Source organism: Heloderma suspectum, chromosome W (assembly GCF_057233095.1).
Source record: "Heloderma suspectum isolate Gila_16-S chromosome W, 16-S_ref, whole genome shotgun sequence".
NCBI classification, from domain to species: domain Eukaryota; kingdom Metazoa; phylum Chordata; class Lepidosauria; order Squamata; family Helodermatidae; genus Heloderma; species Heloderma suspectum.
Genome location: NC_139475.1, coordinates 46,135,133 through 46,150,042, shown reverse-complemented (window position 1 = coordinate 46,150,042; position 14,910 = coordinate 46,135,133). Strand labels below are relative to the sequence as shown.

The 14,910-nt window shown below is 48.1% G+C and overlaps 1 long non-coding RNA gene and 1 pseudogene across 1 annotated transcript; one reads left to right on the top strand and one right to left on the bottom strand.

Annotated features, from left to right (window-relative positions):
• The window catches only part of LOC146333978 (tight junction protein ZO-3-like), a 37,734-nt pseudogene that overhangs the window by 16,472 nt on the left and 6,352 nt on the right, over positions 1-14,910 (top strand).
• LOC146333979 (uncharacterized) lies at positions 6,226-14,503 on the bottom strand. Its single transcript, XR_014786412.1, has 2 exons — positions 14,149-14,503; positions 6,226-9,882 (listed from the first exon to the last, which is right to left on the bottom strand). It is a non-coding gene; the product is annotated as an uncharacterized LOC146333979 (long non-coding RNA).

Below are 14,910 nucleotides of genomic sequence, written 5' to 3'. Positions count from 1 at the left end.
CTTTTTCAACAACACTTTGTCTCTCGGCTGGAAGAGATGGATGGGAGCATCTAGCGGCAACCTCTGGAATGGGACGGAGTAAGCTTGTAGCTGTGAAAGAACGGACTGCGGAGAAGTCAACTGGCCCCTCAACATCTGATCCCCCATTTCCCACTTGACTTCTTCCCTCCTTCCGCAGTGTACCTGGGGCGGGAATCTAAACATTAGCTCAAAGGGGGACAACTTTATGTCTTTCTTGGCATCCTTTGAAGCTTTGTTAGAGCTATTGGCAAAGCCTCAACCCAAGTAAGCTTTACCCCTTGCTGGAGCTTGGTTAGGGTCTCCTTGAGACTCCGATTAGTTCTTTCAACCTGTCCACTCGCCTGGGGTCTCCAGGGGCAATGCAAGTGCCACTCTAGCCCCAGAGCTTGTGCCAGGCCCTGTGTAACAGCTGAGGTGAAATGTGAGCCCTGGTCGGACTCTTCAACCTCAGGCAGGGAGAACCGGAGCATCACCTCCTGTAACAACTTAGCAACTACAGTTTTTGCCTGACAGCTTCTGCATGGGAACGCTTCTACCCACCCCGTCACTATTACAAGCAAGTATCTGCAACCCCTACACGGTGGCATTTCAGCAAAATCAATCTGCACCCTCTGGAAGGGATAATGCGCCCATGGTCGCCCTCCCCTTGGTGGAGGGGGTGCCCCGGGGGAATTAATTTTCTGGCAAACCTCACATGTTGCTGCTAGTCGATGGGCGCGTACAGTTAGGCCAGGAGAGACGAACAGCCTCCTGCAATAGTCAATCATGGCTGATGCCCCAGGGTGTCCAAGAGAGTGATGCACTTGTTCCAGGATAGCTCCCTGCAGGGTCTGCGGTAGGAGCAGCCTCCCATCCGTCGCCGCGGGGACTTACTCTGTGTTCTTGCGCCATCTGCAACTCGGAAGGGGAGTATGTGGGGGCTCCTCTCTTCTGGGTGAGACGAGAAATGTCCCTTGGATTCCTTCCTTGGCTGCCCTCTTTGCGGCCCCATCTGCCCTTAAGCAACTCGGCCAGCCTCTTGGCGCGACATCAAGGACCTTGGAGTAATATCCCACCGGCCTCCAGGAGGGGCCCTTTCGCTGGCAAAGTACGCCCGAGGCTACGCCTTTATTCCCATGCACATAGAGTCTAAATGGTCGACTGGGGTTTGGTATGGCCAGGGCAGGTGGCGACACAAGGGCAGCTTTGAGACTGAGGAAAGACTTATTCATCTCCTTAGTCCATTTCCATTTATCTAATTTATCTTTTTGCAGCGCCTCATACAGCGGTCGCGCCGTCTCCCCATCCATGTAGACAAGAGGGTGGGCAGCTGGCTGGGGTTGAGGCACATGGAGATCCACCCAGGAGGAGATTTTACATCCCACAGAGTTGCGTCAGGGCAGGGCCCCTAGAGGTCTTCATCACCAATGCCCTCAAAGGCGCAGTTGCCATGGGCGTCGTTGGCCCCAATGTCAGCAGAAGAGCTGGAATGGCTGATGGCACGCAGACCGACGGAGCCCAGTTTGCTCGAGACCTTTGCAATAGACTCCCTGCTGGCATCAGGAGAATCCAAAGAGGGGGAGACGTACTTCTATCCTTCCGTCAGAAGTGAAAGCAATCTCAGTTTGGAGCTTAGTCAGCAAGTCCCTTCTTAACAATGCCACCGGACAGGAGGGGGTACAGACAAAGGCGTGTGCTAGGTGTGTTTTCCCAACCTTGGTGAGCAAGGGACGAGAAAGGGGCACTCGGGTTGCCCTTCCCTCGACCCCCATTATGGTGGTGGATCCCCCACTTCCCGTTGGTGGTTGGCTAAGGGGGGAGGATGGACAGGGCGGCCCCTGTATCTACAAGGGCATTGTAGGAGCGGCCCCCAACTTTAATTTTGACTATGGGGTCCCGTCTTGCCTCAGAGACGGCTAAGAGGGGGCCGGGCCCCGGTCTGTCCTAGTCTCTTTCTTGTTCATGCAAAATCCTTTCTGCCCCCCCCCCCTCGCACCCTCCTCTCTCTCTTTTTGCTTCAAGGCTTCACAGTCACGCTTCCGGTGTCCAATTTTCTTACAGAAGGCACACTGGTCTCTTCTCAGGGAGGACCCCTTCCTCCCTCCTTTTCCTCTCTTCTTAGCTCCTCCTTTGTCGGGTCTGAGAACCGCAGCGAGGAGCTTTGCTTGCCTCTTGTCTTTCATAAACTTTCTGAGCTACCTCTACTAAAACACCTAGGTCAGCCGCCAATCCTCCCTCAACCTTCTGCAACTTCTTTCTGATGTCTTGGCAACTATTTCCCACGAACCGAGTCGTGTGAATCCTTAAATTATTTGGGTCCTTCAAGTCAATATCAGTATACTTGGCGAAGGCTTCCCTTAGCCTTTGGAGGAACACAGCAGGAGGTTCGTTTTTGTCTTGTTTTAAAGTCAGGACTTTTTGCAAATTGGGGGCCCTCCGCGCAGCTTGCTTCATGCCCGCTAAAACGAACCGAAAATACTCAGCATGTAGCTGTCTCTGTGCCGCCATGGCTACCCCCCAATCGGGCCGTCCTGTGGGCAGAGCTGCTGCCGTCTCATCCTCAGTTGCCTGGGGGTGTTCCTCTCTAAACCTGGCCCGTGCCCCCGCAAGGATGGTTGGTTTCTTATTGACCATCACGGGAGGGGCCAGAGACACGCATTTGACAACCCACGGAGCGGGCTTGCCGCCAAGGGGTACGCAGGTCGCCCATGAATCGATATAGGGGAACTGGTCTCAACTTCCCCTCTGTGTTACTATTATACGCACAGCAGATACCAGGGTTGGGTCAAAAGACCCCTCGGGTGGCCATTTGGGTTCTACTACCAGCCATTCCCGGGCATAAAGAAGGACAAGGCGATCCTTTATCATCTTAGTTCCATAATCTTGCTTAAAATGTGGCCAGTTGCGCAAACAACACTCCAAGGGCATATGGGACTCTCCTGTAGGCCTGGATTGGGACCCGCCCATGACGGTGGGGATTTCAATCAACAATTCTCGCGCTTCGCCCTCCTCTGACCCAGCCCGTCTCCGGGGTAGGGAAATGCAGATCGGGGCTCCTCACTCGCTCTCACACAATCACAAACACACTACCGTCCCGCGTTTATCCCCTAATGTAAGCTGTTTCACTTACCCCAAGGGCCATTTCTGTCCCGCCCGCAGCTGCATCCAGCTGCTTATTGATCCACTGCCAGTGCCTAAAAGGAGTGATCCCGTCTCCCTCTGGCGTTGGTCCCCAAGCGCCTTTGCCGCCGCGAGGAGAAGGCAGTGTAAAACAACCGCCTGTGGCCACTCCTCCTCCGCGGCCCCTCGGCTCAGCGCGAAGGGGATGCGCCCTGAAGCAGGATCCGAGTCATGGCACCAAATTGTTAGATAAAAAGTTCTTGCTTCTGGTTGAAAGAAAGGATGCCAGGCAGGCAGCAGTGGATCCAACACTATTTTATTAGTCGTTTTGCAAAACGGGTGCAGAGCAGTCTGGACCCCGAGCTAAGCAAGCATAAGTCTTTTTATACCCCCTCCCCTTTACAGTTTTCTGTTAGCCACAAGACATGTCAACTGACTGAGCCGTTAGCTGACTCATTAGAGCACGACCGTGTCAACATGTTTATTTCTGATTGTGCTTATGCGACTGTCTCGCCAGACTTCCCCTTTTTCTAACAAGTGTGTGTGTGTGTGTGTGTAAGTGCTGAAATGCCAGGAAAATACCAAACAGGAGATTAGAGGAAAGACAGTGATCTGAATACTACAGTTCTCCCAGACCCTGGTCATATTCTCCCAGTGTTCACATTCTTGCTGGCATTCAGGAAGGCCTGCGAAGCCTTCCTGGCTTTGCCCCAAGGGTCTATTCTGTGAGATAATCTGGCCTGTGCTGGTTTTGGAGTTGATAGTGATCTGAGTACTACACTTCTCTTGACCCCCAGTCATTTAATTATTTATTGAATTTCTTAATCGCCCATCTGGCCGGTCACCTTGTTGCACAAAATGCTAGTTTCGCCCCCTGGAGGCTAGTCCAATTTGCCCCAAAGAGGAGAGTCCACCTCAGGCTGGGTCCAACTCGATTTTATTGTTTGCAAACAGTTCGACAAAGGAGCTCACACTCAAAGCAGAGTCGACCCTGGGCAACCTCCGCGCTACAGTTTTATCACTTAGCTTGCATTCCTCAGCCAGCGTGTCACTTTTGATTGGTTGCCAGCGGTTTGCTTAGCAACCTTATCTGAGGGTTACTGTCTGCTCATTCCAGGCATGCGCAGCTCTTACAGTACGATGTGCTGCTTAAGACACATACAATGGCTTTTAGGTTACATTTTTACTACAATTCCCCCCTCAAAAGGCTTTTCTCAAATTTATACTTTCTTTGGTCCAGCGGTGGACTACGCACTTAAAGGCGCAAACTATTATCGCTGTGGCATTGACGGTTTTCTCTAAACAGCAAGTGAGGCCTGGGACGCCCTTGTTCTAGCTACTAGAATGTTGACAACAAAAACACTTTTTTTTTGAACTTTTGGAACTCAGTTTTGTTCCGTTCATCAGGAACCCTTGAAACGAGAGCACCCTCTTTCTGTAGAGCTACTTGAGTCCTTTCAGGGGTTCATTATTCCAACGGTGACCTTCAGGTTGTTGCACAAAATGCTGGTGTCGCCCCCTGGAGGCTGGTCCAATTTGCCCCAAAGAGGAGAGTCAACTTCAGGCTGGGTCCAACTCGATTTTATTGTTTGCAAACAGTTCGACAAAGGAGCTCACGCTCAAAGCAGAGTCGACCCTGGGCAACCTCCGCGCTACAGTTTTATCACTTAGCTTGCATTCCTCAGCCAGCGTGTCACTTTTGATTGGTTGCCAGCGGTTTGCTTGGCAACCTTATCTTAGGGTTACTGTCTGCTCATTCCAGGCATGCGCAGCTCTTACAGTACTATGTGCTGCTTAAGACACATACAATGGCTTTTAGGTTACATTTTTACTACAATTCCCCCCTCAAAAGGCTTTTCTCAAATTTGTACTCTCTTTGGTCCAGCAGTGGACTACGCACTTAAAGGCGCAAACTATTATCGCTGTGGCATTGACGGTTTTCTCTAACCAGCAAGTGAGGCCTGGGACGCCTTTGTTCTAGCTACTAGAATGCTGACAACAAAAACACTTTTTTTTGAACTTTTGGAACTCAGTTTTGTTCCGTTCATCAGGAACCCTTGAGACAAGAGCACCCTCTTTCTGTAGAGCTACTTGAGTCCTTTCAGGGGTTCATTATTCCAACGGTGACCTTCAGGTGGGTCAGCTTCCGGTGTGACCCTCTCTGGTGCAGGTGATGCCTTTATTCAGTGTGATGAATCCACTTCTTTTCTTTGGCGACTTTCATAGCAATGGGAGTGGTAAGTAGGATCTGAAACAGACCCTTCTGCGTCTTGGTAGGTGGTTCATCTTTCTAGGACTGGATTAGCGCCCAATCGCTGGGATTGAGATTATGCACTGGAGCATCTAAAGGCCAGGATTGGTGCGGTGTCGCAAACCTGTGAAAACAAAACAGACTGCAAAGCAGTAACATAACCTTGAATCTTAAAACTTTTACTTTTAAATTCACATTTAAGCTATCAGCCATAGGTAATATCCGAAGTGGGCACTTATGGAACGTTTAAAAGGTGTCGATTTAATACTTCCCTTGGGGGCGCACCGTACTCCAGTCAAGGTGATTGGCAAGGCCTGTGGCCTTTCAACTTAATCTTTAAACAAATTTTAATGAGCATTGTCTTTAAGGTGCGGTTCATCTTCTCAACTTGACTTGTGGATTGAGGTTTCCAAGGGGGGTGTAGCTTCTAGTTAGTTTGTTATGCCTGGGCCACTACTTGCGTCACTTGTCCAACAAAATGGGGCCCCTGATTTGATTCACTCTCTTTAGGTAACAAGAGCTTAGGGATTACTTTTTAACAGGATCTTGGCTACTGTCTGAGCGGTGCAGTCAATTGCTTTTATCATTACTAGCAGGTACCGATAGCCATGAGTCTGGGGCAACTCTGAAAAGTCAATTTGAAATCTCTGAAAAGGATAGTAAGCGCATGGGCGACTTCTCATTTGAGCTGGGGGCTCAAACATCTTTGGATCATTTTTGAGGCACAAAGGGCAGTCAGCCACTGTTCTCAGGTCTTGGTCTAACCTGAAGGAGGTGCTATTGTTGCACAAAATGCTGGTGTCGCCCCCTGGAGGCTAGTCCAATTTGCCCCAAAGAGGAGAGTCAACTTCAGGCTGGGTCCAACTCGATTTTATTGTTTGCAAACAGTTCGACAAAGGAGCTCACGCTCAAAGCAGGGTCGACCCTGGGCAACCTCCGCGCTACAGTTTTATCACTTAGCTTGCATTCCTCAGCCAGCGTGTTACTTTTGATTGGTTGCCAGCGGTTTGCTTAGCAACCTTATCTGAGGGTTACTGTCTGCTCATTCCAGGCATGCGCAGCTCTTACAGTACGATGTGCTGCTTAAGACACATACAATGGCTTTTAGGTTACATTTTTACTACAATTCCCCCCTCAAAAGGCTTTTCTCAAATTTATACTTTCTTTGGTCCAGCGGTGGACTACGCACTTAAAGGCGCAAACTATTATCGCTGTGGCATTGACGGTTTTCTCTAAACAGCAAGTGAGGCCTGGGACGCCCTTGTTCTAGCTACTAGAATGTTGACAACAAAAACACTTTTTTTTTGAACTTTTGGAACTCAGTTTTGTTCCGTTCATCAGGAACCCTTGAAACGAGAGCACCCTCTTTCTGTAGAGCTACTTGAGTCCTTTCAGGGGTTCATTATTCCAACGGTGACCTTCAGGTTGTTGCACAAAATGCTGGTGTCGCCCCCTGGAGGCTGGTCCAATTTGCCCCAAAGAGGAGAGTCAACTTCAGGCTGGGTCCAACTCGATTTTATTGTTTGCAAACAGTTCGACAAAGGAGCTCACGCTCAAAGCAGAGTCGACCCTGGGCAACCTCCGCGCTACAGTTTTATCACTTAGCTTGCATTCCTCAGCCAGCGTGTCACTTTTGATTGGTTGCCAGCGGTTTGCTTGGCAACCTTATCTTAGGGTTACTGTCTGCTCATTCCAGGCATGCGCAGCTCTTACAGTACTATGTGCTGCTTAAGACACATACAATGGCTTTTAGGTTACATTTTTACTACAATTCCCCCCTCAAAAGGCTTTTCTCAAATTTGTACTCTCTTTGGTCCAGCAGTGGACTACGCACTTAAAGGCGCAAACTATTATCGCTGTGGCATTGACGGTTTTCTCTAACCAGCAAGTGAGGCCTGGGACGCCTTTGTTCTAGCTACTAGAATGCTGACAACAAAAACACTTTTTTTTGAACTTTTGGAACTCAGTTTTGTTCCGTTCATCAGGAACCCTTGAGACAAGAGCACCCTCTTTCTGTAGAGCTACTTGAGTCCTTTCAGGGGTTCATTATTCCAACGGTGACCTTCAGGTGGGTCAGCTTCCGGTGTGACCCTCTCTGGTGCAGGTGATGCCTTTATTCAGTGTGATGAATCCACTTCTTTTCTTTGGCGACTTTCATAGCAATGGGAGTGGTAAGTAGGATCTGAAACAGACCCTTCTGCGTCTTGGTAGGTGGTTCATCTTTCTAGGACTGGATTAGCGCCCAATCGCTGGGATTGAGATTATGCACTGGAGCATCTAAAGGCCAGGATTGGTGCGGTGTCGCAAACCTGTGAAAACAAAACAGACTGCAAAGCAGTAACATAACCTTGAATCTTAAAACTTTTACTTTTAAATTCACATTTAAGCTATCAGCCATAGGTAATATCCGAAGTGGGCACTTATGGAACGTTTAAAAGGTGTCGATTTAATACTTCCCTTGGGGGCGCACCGTACTCCAGTCAAGGTGATTGGCAAGGCCTGTGGCCTTTCAACTTAATCTTTAAACAAATTTTAATGAGCATTGTCTTTAAGGTGCGGTTCATCTTCTCAACTTGACTTGTGGATTGAGGTTTCCAAGGGGGGTGTAGCTTCTAGTTAGTTTGTTATGCCTGGGCCACTACTTGCGTCACTTGTCCAACAAAATGGGGCCCCTGATTTGATTCACTCTCTTTAGGTAACAAGAGCTTAGGGATTACTTTTTAACAGGATCTTGGCTACTGTCTGAGCGGTGCAGTCAATTGCTTTTATCATTACTAGCAGGTACCGATAGCCATGAGTCTGGGGCAACTCTGAAAAGTCAATTTGAAATCTCTGAAAAGGATAGTAAGCGCATGGGCGACTTCTCATTTGAGCTGGGGGCTCAAACATCTTTGGATCATTTTTGAGGCACAAAGGGCAGTCAGCCACTGTTCTCAGGTCTTGGTCTAACCTGAAGGAGGTGCTATTGTTGCACAAAATGCTGGTGTCGCCCCCTGGAGGCTAGTCCAATTTGCCCCAAAGAGGAGAGTCAACTTCAGGCTGGGTCCAACTCGATTTTATTGTTTGCAAACAGTTCGACAAAGGAGCTCACGCTCAAAGCAGGGTCGACCCTGGGCAACCTCCGCGCTACAGTTTTATCACTTAGCTTGCATTCCTCAGCCAGCGTGTTACTTTTGATTGGTTGCCAGCGGTTTGCTTAGCAACCTTATCTGAGGGTTACTGTCTGCTCATTCCAGGCATGCGCAGCTCTTACAGTACGATGTGCTGCTTAAGACACATACAATGGCTTTTAGGTTACATTTTTACTACAATTCCCCCCTCAAAAGGCTTTTCTCAAATTTATACTTTCTTTGGTCCAGCGGTGGACTACGCACTTAAAGGCGCAAACTATTATCGCTGTGGCATTGACGGTTTTCTCTAAACAGCAAGTGAGGCCTGGGACGCCTTTGTTCTAGCTACTAGAATGCTGACAACAAAAACACTTTTTTTTGAACTTTTGGAACTCAGTTTTGTTCCGTTCATCAGGAACCCTTGAGACAAGAGCACCCTCTTTCTGTAGAGCTACTTGAGTCCTTTCAGGGGTTCATTATTCCAACGGTGACCTTCAGGTTGTTGCACAAAATGCTGGTGTCGCCCCCTGGAGGCTGGTCCAATTTGCCCCAAAGAGGAGAGTCAACTTCAGGCTGGGTCCAACTCGATTTTATTGTTTGCAAACAGTTCGACAAAGGAGCTCACGCTCAAAGCAGAGTCGACCCTGGGCAACCTCCGCGCTACAGTTTTATCACTTAGCTTGCATTCCTCAGCCAGCGTGTCACTTTTGATTGGTTGCCAGCGGTTTGCTTGGCAACCTTATCTTAGGGTTACTGTCTGCTCATTCCAGGCATGCGCAGCTCTTACAGTACTACGTGCTGCTTAAGACACATACAATGGCTTTTAGGTTACATTTTTACTACAATTCCCCCCTCAAAAGGCTTTTCTCAAATTTATACTCTCTTTGGTCCAGCAGTGGACTACGCACTTAAAGGCGCAAACTATTATCGCTGTGGCATTGACGGTTTTCTCTAACCAGCAAGTGAGGCCTGGGACGCCTTTGTTCTAGCTACTAGAATGCTGACAACAAAAACACTTTTTTTTGAACTTTTGGAACTCAGTTTTGTTCCGTTCATCAGGAACCCTTGAGACAAGAGCACCCTCTTTCTGTAGAGCTACTTGAGTCCTTTCAGGGGTTCATTATTCCAACGGTGACCTTCAGGTGGGTCAGCTTCCGGTGTGACCCTCTCTGGTGCAGGTGATGCCTTTATTCAGTGTGATGAATCCACTTCTTTTCTTTGGCGACTTTCATAGCAATGGGAGTGGTAAGTAGGATCTGAAACAGACCCTTCTGCGTCTTGGTAGGTGGTTCATCTTTCTAGGACTGGATTAGCGCCCAATCGCTGGGATTGAGATTATGCACTGGAGCATCTAAAGGCCAGGATTGGTGCGGTGTCGCAAACCTGTGAAAACAAAACAGACTGCAAAGCAGTAACATAACCTTGAATCTTAAAACTTTTACTTTTAAATTCACATTTAAGCTATCAGCCATAGGTAATATCCGAGGTGGGCACTTGTGGAACGTTTAAAAGGTGTCAATTTAATACTTCCCTTGGGGGCGCACCATACTCGAGTCAAGGTGATTGGCAAGGCCTGTGGCCTTTCAACTTAATCTTTAAACAAATTTTAATGAGCATTGTCTTTAAGGTGCGGTTCATCTTCTCAACTTGACTTGTAGATTGAGGTTTCCAAGGGGGGTGTAGCTTCTAGTTAGTTTGTTATGCCTGGGCCACTACTTGCGTCACTTGTCCAACAAAATGGGGCCCCTGATTTGATTCACTTTCTTTAGGTAACAAGAGCTTAGGGATTACTTTTTAACAGGATCTTGGCTACTGTCTGAGCGGTGCAGTCAATTGCTTTTATCATTACTAGCAGGTACCGATAGCCATGAGTCTGGGGCAACTCTGAAAAGTCAATTTGAAATCTCTGAAAAGGATAGTAAGCGCATGGGCGACTTCTCATTTGAGCTGGGGGCTCAAGCATCTTTGAATCATTTTTGAGGCACAAAGGGCAGTCAGCCACTGTTCTCAGGTCTTGGTCTAACCTGAAGGAGGTGCTATCTGCCTCAGGCGCACCCAAAATCGGGGTGTTAAAGGGGGATGATCCCTTTATTAGCTAACCATAATTTTTGAACTTCTCAATGAGCGGCTTCAAGCCTGCACAGGTGGCTTTTTTCAGAGGATACTGCCTCACGCACACAGGGCTCTCCCTTTTTAAAGAAGATTTTAATTTGTGTCATGCATTTGCTCGGGCAGGGGTTCTGTCTGCCCACACACATGGATCAACATTCTCTAAAATCTCAGTCCCTTTGGCCTCTGACACAATCTGGATTGCTTGAAGGGCCATTCGATAATTTGAGCCCTGCATTGCTGGCAGCTGTACTACAATCTGATTATCACGGAAGAAGATTTTAGCTTGCAGTTTTGTTAACAAGTCCCGCCCCAAGAGGGCAACCAGGTATGCAGATGAAACTACAAAGGCATGTTCCAGTATGTTATTTCCAGTCTTCGTGAGGAGGGGCTTACACAGGGATCATAGAAAATGTGGCTCCAGTATCTACTAGGGCTTTACAGTCCTCGCCACCAACCCTTACTTTTACCTTGGGATTCTCCCGAGCGTTTGTTCGTAGGGTGGTGGCCCTTCAGCTAGACTCCCCCCCACTGGAGGACCCTGCCAGCATTTGGCAGCCTTCAGGGTGAGTCTCTTTTCTCTTTTCTTTCAGCTCTGGACAATCTTTCTTCCAATGTCTCTTCTCTCGGCAATACGCACATTTATTGAGCCCCGTTGGCCCTTTCCTTTTCTGCCCCCCCCCCCCTCTGGTCACTTCTGTGCTCTCAAGCCGCTGTTTATATCTCCGCCCATGGTGGCTGCCAGCATTGCCTTTTCCTTTTTCCAGGAATGGCACTTTTTTATGTGCTCTCACGTGCACCATAGCTCTAAAAACTTCATGATCTGGGGTCTGATAAGGCTAAAGCAGGCGGTGATATTAAGGCTTGCTTCAATTTAAGAAAAGCCTTTTTTATTTTAATTGTCCACTTCTAGTGGGTAATATTTTTGTTAGAGCTTCATACGGGGGCTTCACCCCTTTTTATGGCTACTATAGCCTCCCTCTTGTAACAGGCACACTTATCTTTTGGCTTGCCTGTTCTGCAGATCATGTTTCAAATTCTCTGTGCCATGCACCAGTTTTAACTCTTTGTTTTCTCTGCAAGTTAGGCTGTTTGCCATTGCTTCGACAGAGACTCGCTTGCTTAGATCTTCAACGACACATATTTGGGATAAGCTTTCTTTCTTTTTTAAGCCTTTTTGTCTGCTACTTTCTTCTGCCTTCTTTTATACCTTTTTCATATCATTAAAATCTAACACCATGACTGGAAAACATTTGTTTTGTATAGTAGGGCATGGTGGAGCAGATCTAACCATTATACTGCTCCTCTGACTGCATGGTCAGGGCCCATCAAAATCAAGGGAAGGGCGTTCTCATATGTGGAAAGAGTTCCAAGCCACCATTTTTGCATCGGCAACTCCACACTGCATGAGTTTTGGCAGAGTGTCAGGTTTGCCTCTGAGCAAATGGAACGTCAGAACAGTTCAGATTTTGAGAAAGAGCTGGAACACATGGAGCAGGAACTTTCTTAGGCTTCAGGAACACAGCTGGGCTTAGAAGTATCACGGGAGAGTGGGGGACTCTCTCTCTCTCACCTCTTAAGTTAAGAGAATTTGCTGCCCCCCTTTTTAAAGGGAAACTAACTTTTGTAGTTTCTCTTTGAACTTTTTGAAGGCTGTTTCCTTTGTAGTCTGTGAATCTCTAGCAATTTGTATCTGTATGCTTCATTAGGGTAAATGAAATCAAAGCCTTGGAAATCATAGAATCCTAGAATAGTAGGGCTGGAAGGGGCTTACAAGGCCATCGAGTCCAACCCCTTGCCCAGTGCAGGAATCTAAATCAGAGCATCCCTGACAGATGGCTGTCTAGCCTCGTCTTGAATGCCTCCAGGGTGGGAGAGCCCACCACCTCCCCAGGTAAGCTCTAACAGTTAGGACGTTTCTCCTGATGTTCAGCTGGAATCCAGCTTCCTGTCACTTGAGCCCATTATTCCGTGTCCTGCACTCTGGGATGATTGAGAAGAGATCCTGGCCTTCCTCTCTGGGACAGCCTTTCAAGTACTTGAAGAGCGCTATCAGATCTCCCCTCAGTCTTCTCTTCTCAAGGCTAAATATACCCAGTTCTTTCAGTCAAATGCAGCTTTTTATCTGAGTGTTGAAATCACAAATCAAACTGTACACTGAGCTGATCACAAACAAACACACAATCTACAACAATGGGAGTTTAAGGCTATGACAAGCCTCACAGTACTTTTTATGGCAAGTCTTTAACTGTCCAAAGTTCCAGTCCATGTGCAGAGTGCCTCTAACAAAGAAGGCTTTGGGCCATAAAGAAGGGATGCTTTTAACAAAAGCTCTGTGTCTCTTCATCACTTCGAATGGGGAAGGTGTAACCTTACACCTCTTCTAGATTCCTCCACAGGTAAGAACAGAGCAGTGCTGCTCAGCTTTCCAGCTGTGATGTTTTTCTTGTTTTTTTTTTTTACAAATCTCACTCTTTTGTCAGGTCCTCACAGACACCTTCCAGCCTCTCTGCTTGCTAAGGCTAAACCAGCCGCGGCGAAGGGGGGTTAGGCAAGTCCCCCTTGGCTCTGCTCTGAGCAGGCTGACAGAGATAAGCTCACACAGACCCTGATATTTCAAGAACTTGCTCTGTCTTTGTTTCTTGATTTTGCCACAGTCTTTAAGATGTCAAACAAATCTCTTTCTTCAGAAGTTGCAACTTTTTAAACTGCTTTTGCTTCTTCTAACAAACGTGGATACGGTGGCAGACAAACTGTCTCTGGAGGGCCCCCTCCCTCCCCCAACAACCTCTCCTCCCAACCTAACAGGCCGAATCAGACCGGGGGGAGCTCAGGGCACCTTGGGCAGGGTCTCCCAGTCTTCAAGCTCCTTCCGTGGGGCTTGAATCGGGGGGAACAGGGGCTTTGGGCTTCACCTCGGAGCGTACCATCATGACTTTACAATATTGAACTTTATATTCAACCTTTTCTCGCCTTCAGTGGATTTTGGTTGGCACTCATCCAAATGCTGATAACCTCACCTTCCCTGAGGCAAATTTATCTCTTACTACTTGATTCAGACACCACCCGGGGTCTCTTGCCCCTGTGGTCCTTTGCCAGTAACACATTTACACATTTACACTTCCGTAACTAAGGGGGATTCTTTCCGCACCAATTCAACCACCCATCAATATAGGCGAATTGATCCCATTGCCCATTATTCACCACATTTTTATATACAGCATTTACAAGATTTACACCAAAGGATCCTATGTCTGGCCAACTAATTCCAAATGCTGGCCATTCCAATTGACAGTGTAACCAGCTTGCCTTTCGACATCTTAGTACACGGAGTCTGACAAACCTCAGGCGCTTGACTTTGCTCAAGTTCTTTAGCATGCATCCCAAGGGAGTGGCAGAGCTTTCTGAACGGGAGCTACCCGCCCCCATTGTGCCTACCTCTATTTGAAACCACACACGGAGTCTGACAAACCTCAGACGTTTACACGGAGTCTGACAAACCTCAGACGCTCCGAAGGCAACTCAAACAGAAAGACAGAAGGGAAATCAAGTACTTACTCTGCCCAGCACCCTGGCGCCGTCCCTTCAGACCCGTTCAGCCTGGTTGACTCAGTTAATGGAGTCCACACCTTTAACCTCCCGGGTGTCCCGGCCCCCGTTCTCCGGTGCCGTGGCAGACCTCAAAGGTGGTCCGGCGCGCCCCACAGGCACCTTTGCCAGTTCTGTCGTTTGACCCCAGGGTGGTCCAAGGGACTCCTGACCGCTCGCCAGATTGTTGCACAAAATGCTGGTGTCGCCCCCTGGAGGCTAGTCCAATTTGCCCCAAAGAGGAGAGTCAACTTCAGGCTGGGTCCAACTCGATTTTATTGTTTGCAAACAGTTCGACAAAGGAGCTCACGCTCAAAGCAGAGTCGACCCTGGGCGACCTCCGCGCTACAGTTTTATCACTTAGCTTGCATTCCTCAGACAGCGTGTTACTTTTGATTGGTTGCCAGCGGTTTGCTTAGCAACCTTATCTTAGGGTTACTGTCCGCTCATTCCAGGCATGCGCAGCTCTTACAGTACTATGTGCTGCTTAAGACACATACAATGGCTTTTAGGTTACATTTTTACTACAACCTGGCCACTCTGGGCGATGTACAGCAATACAATTTTAAAACAATAAAATTCTACTTTAAAACGTCATATTTCGAAAAATACCCTAGCCCACCCCAAATGCCTGCCTGAACAGCCTCGTTTTCAATGCGTGGCGGAAGCTTGTTAAATAGGGGGCATGGCGGAGTTCCCCAGGGAGGGAGTTCCACAGAGTGGGGGCTACCA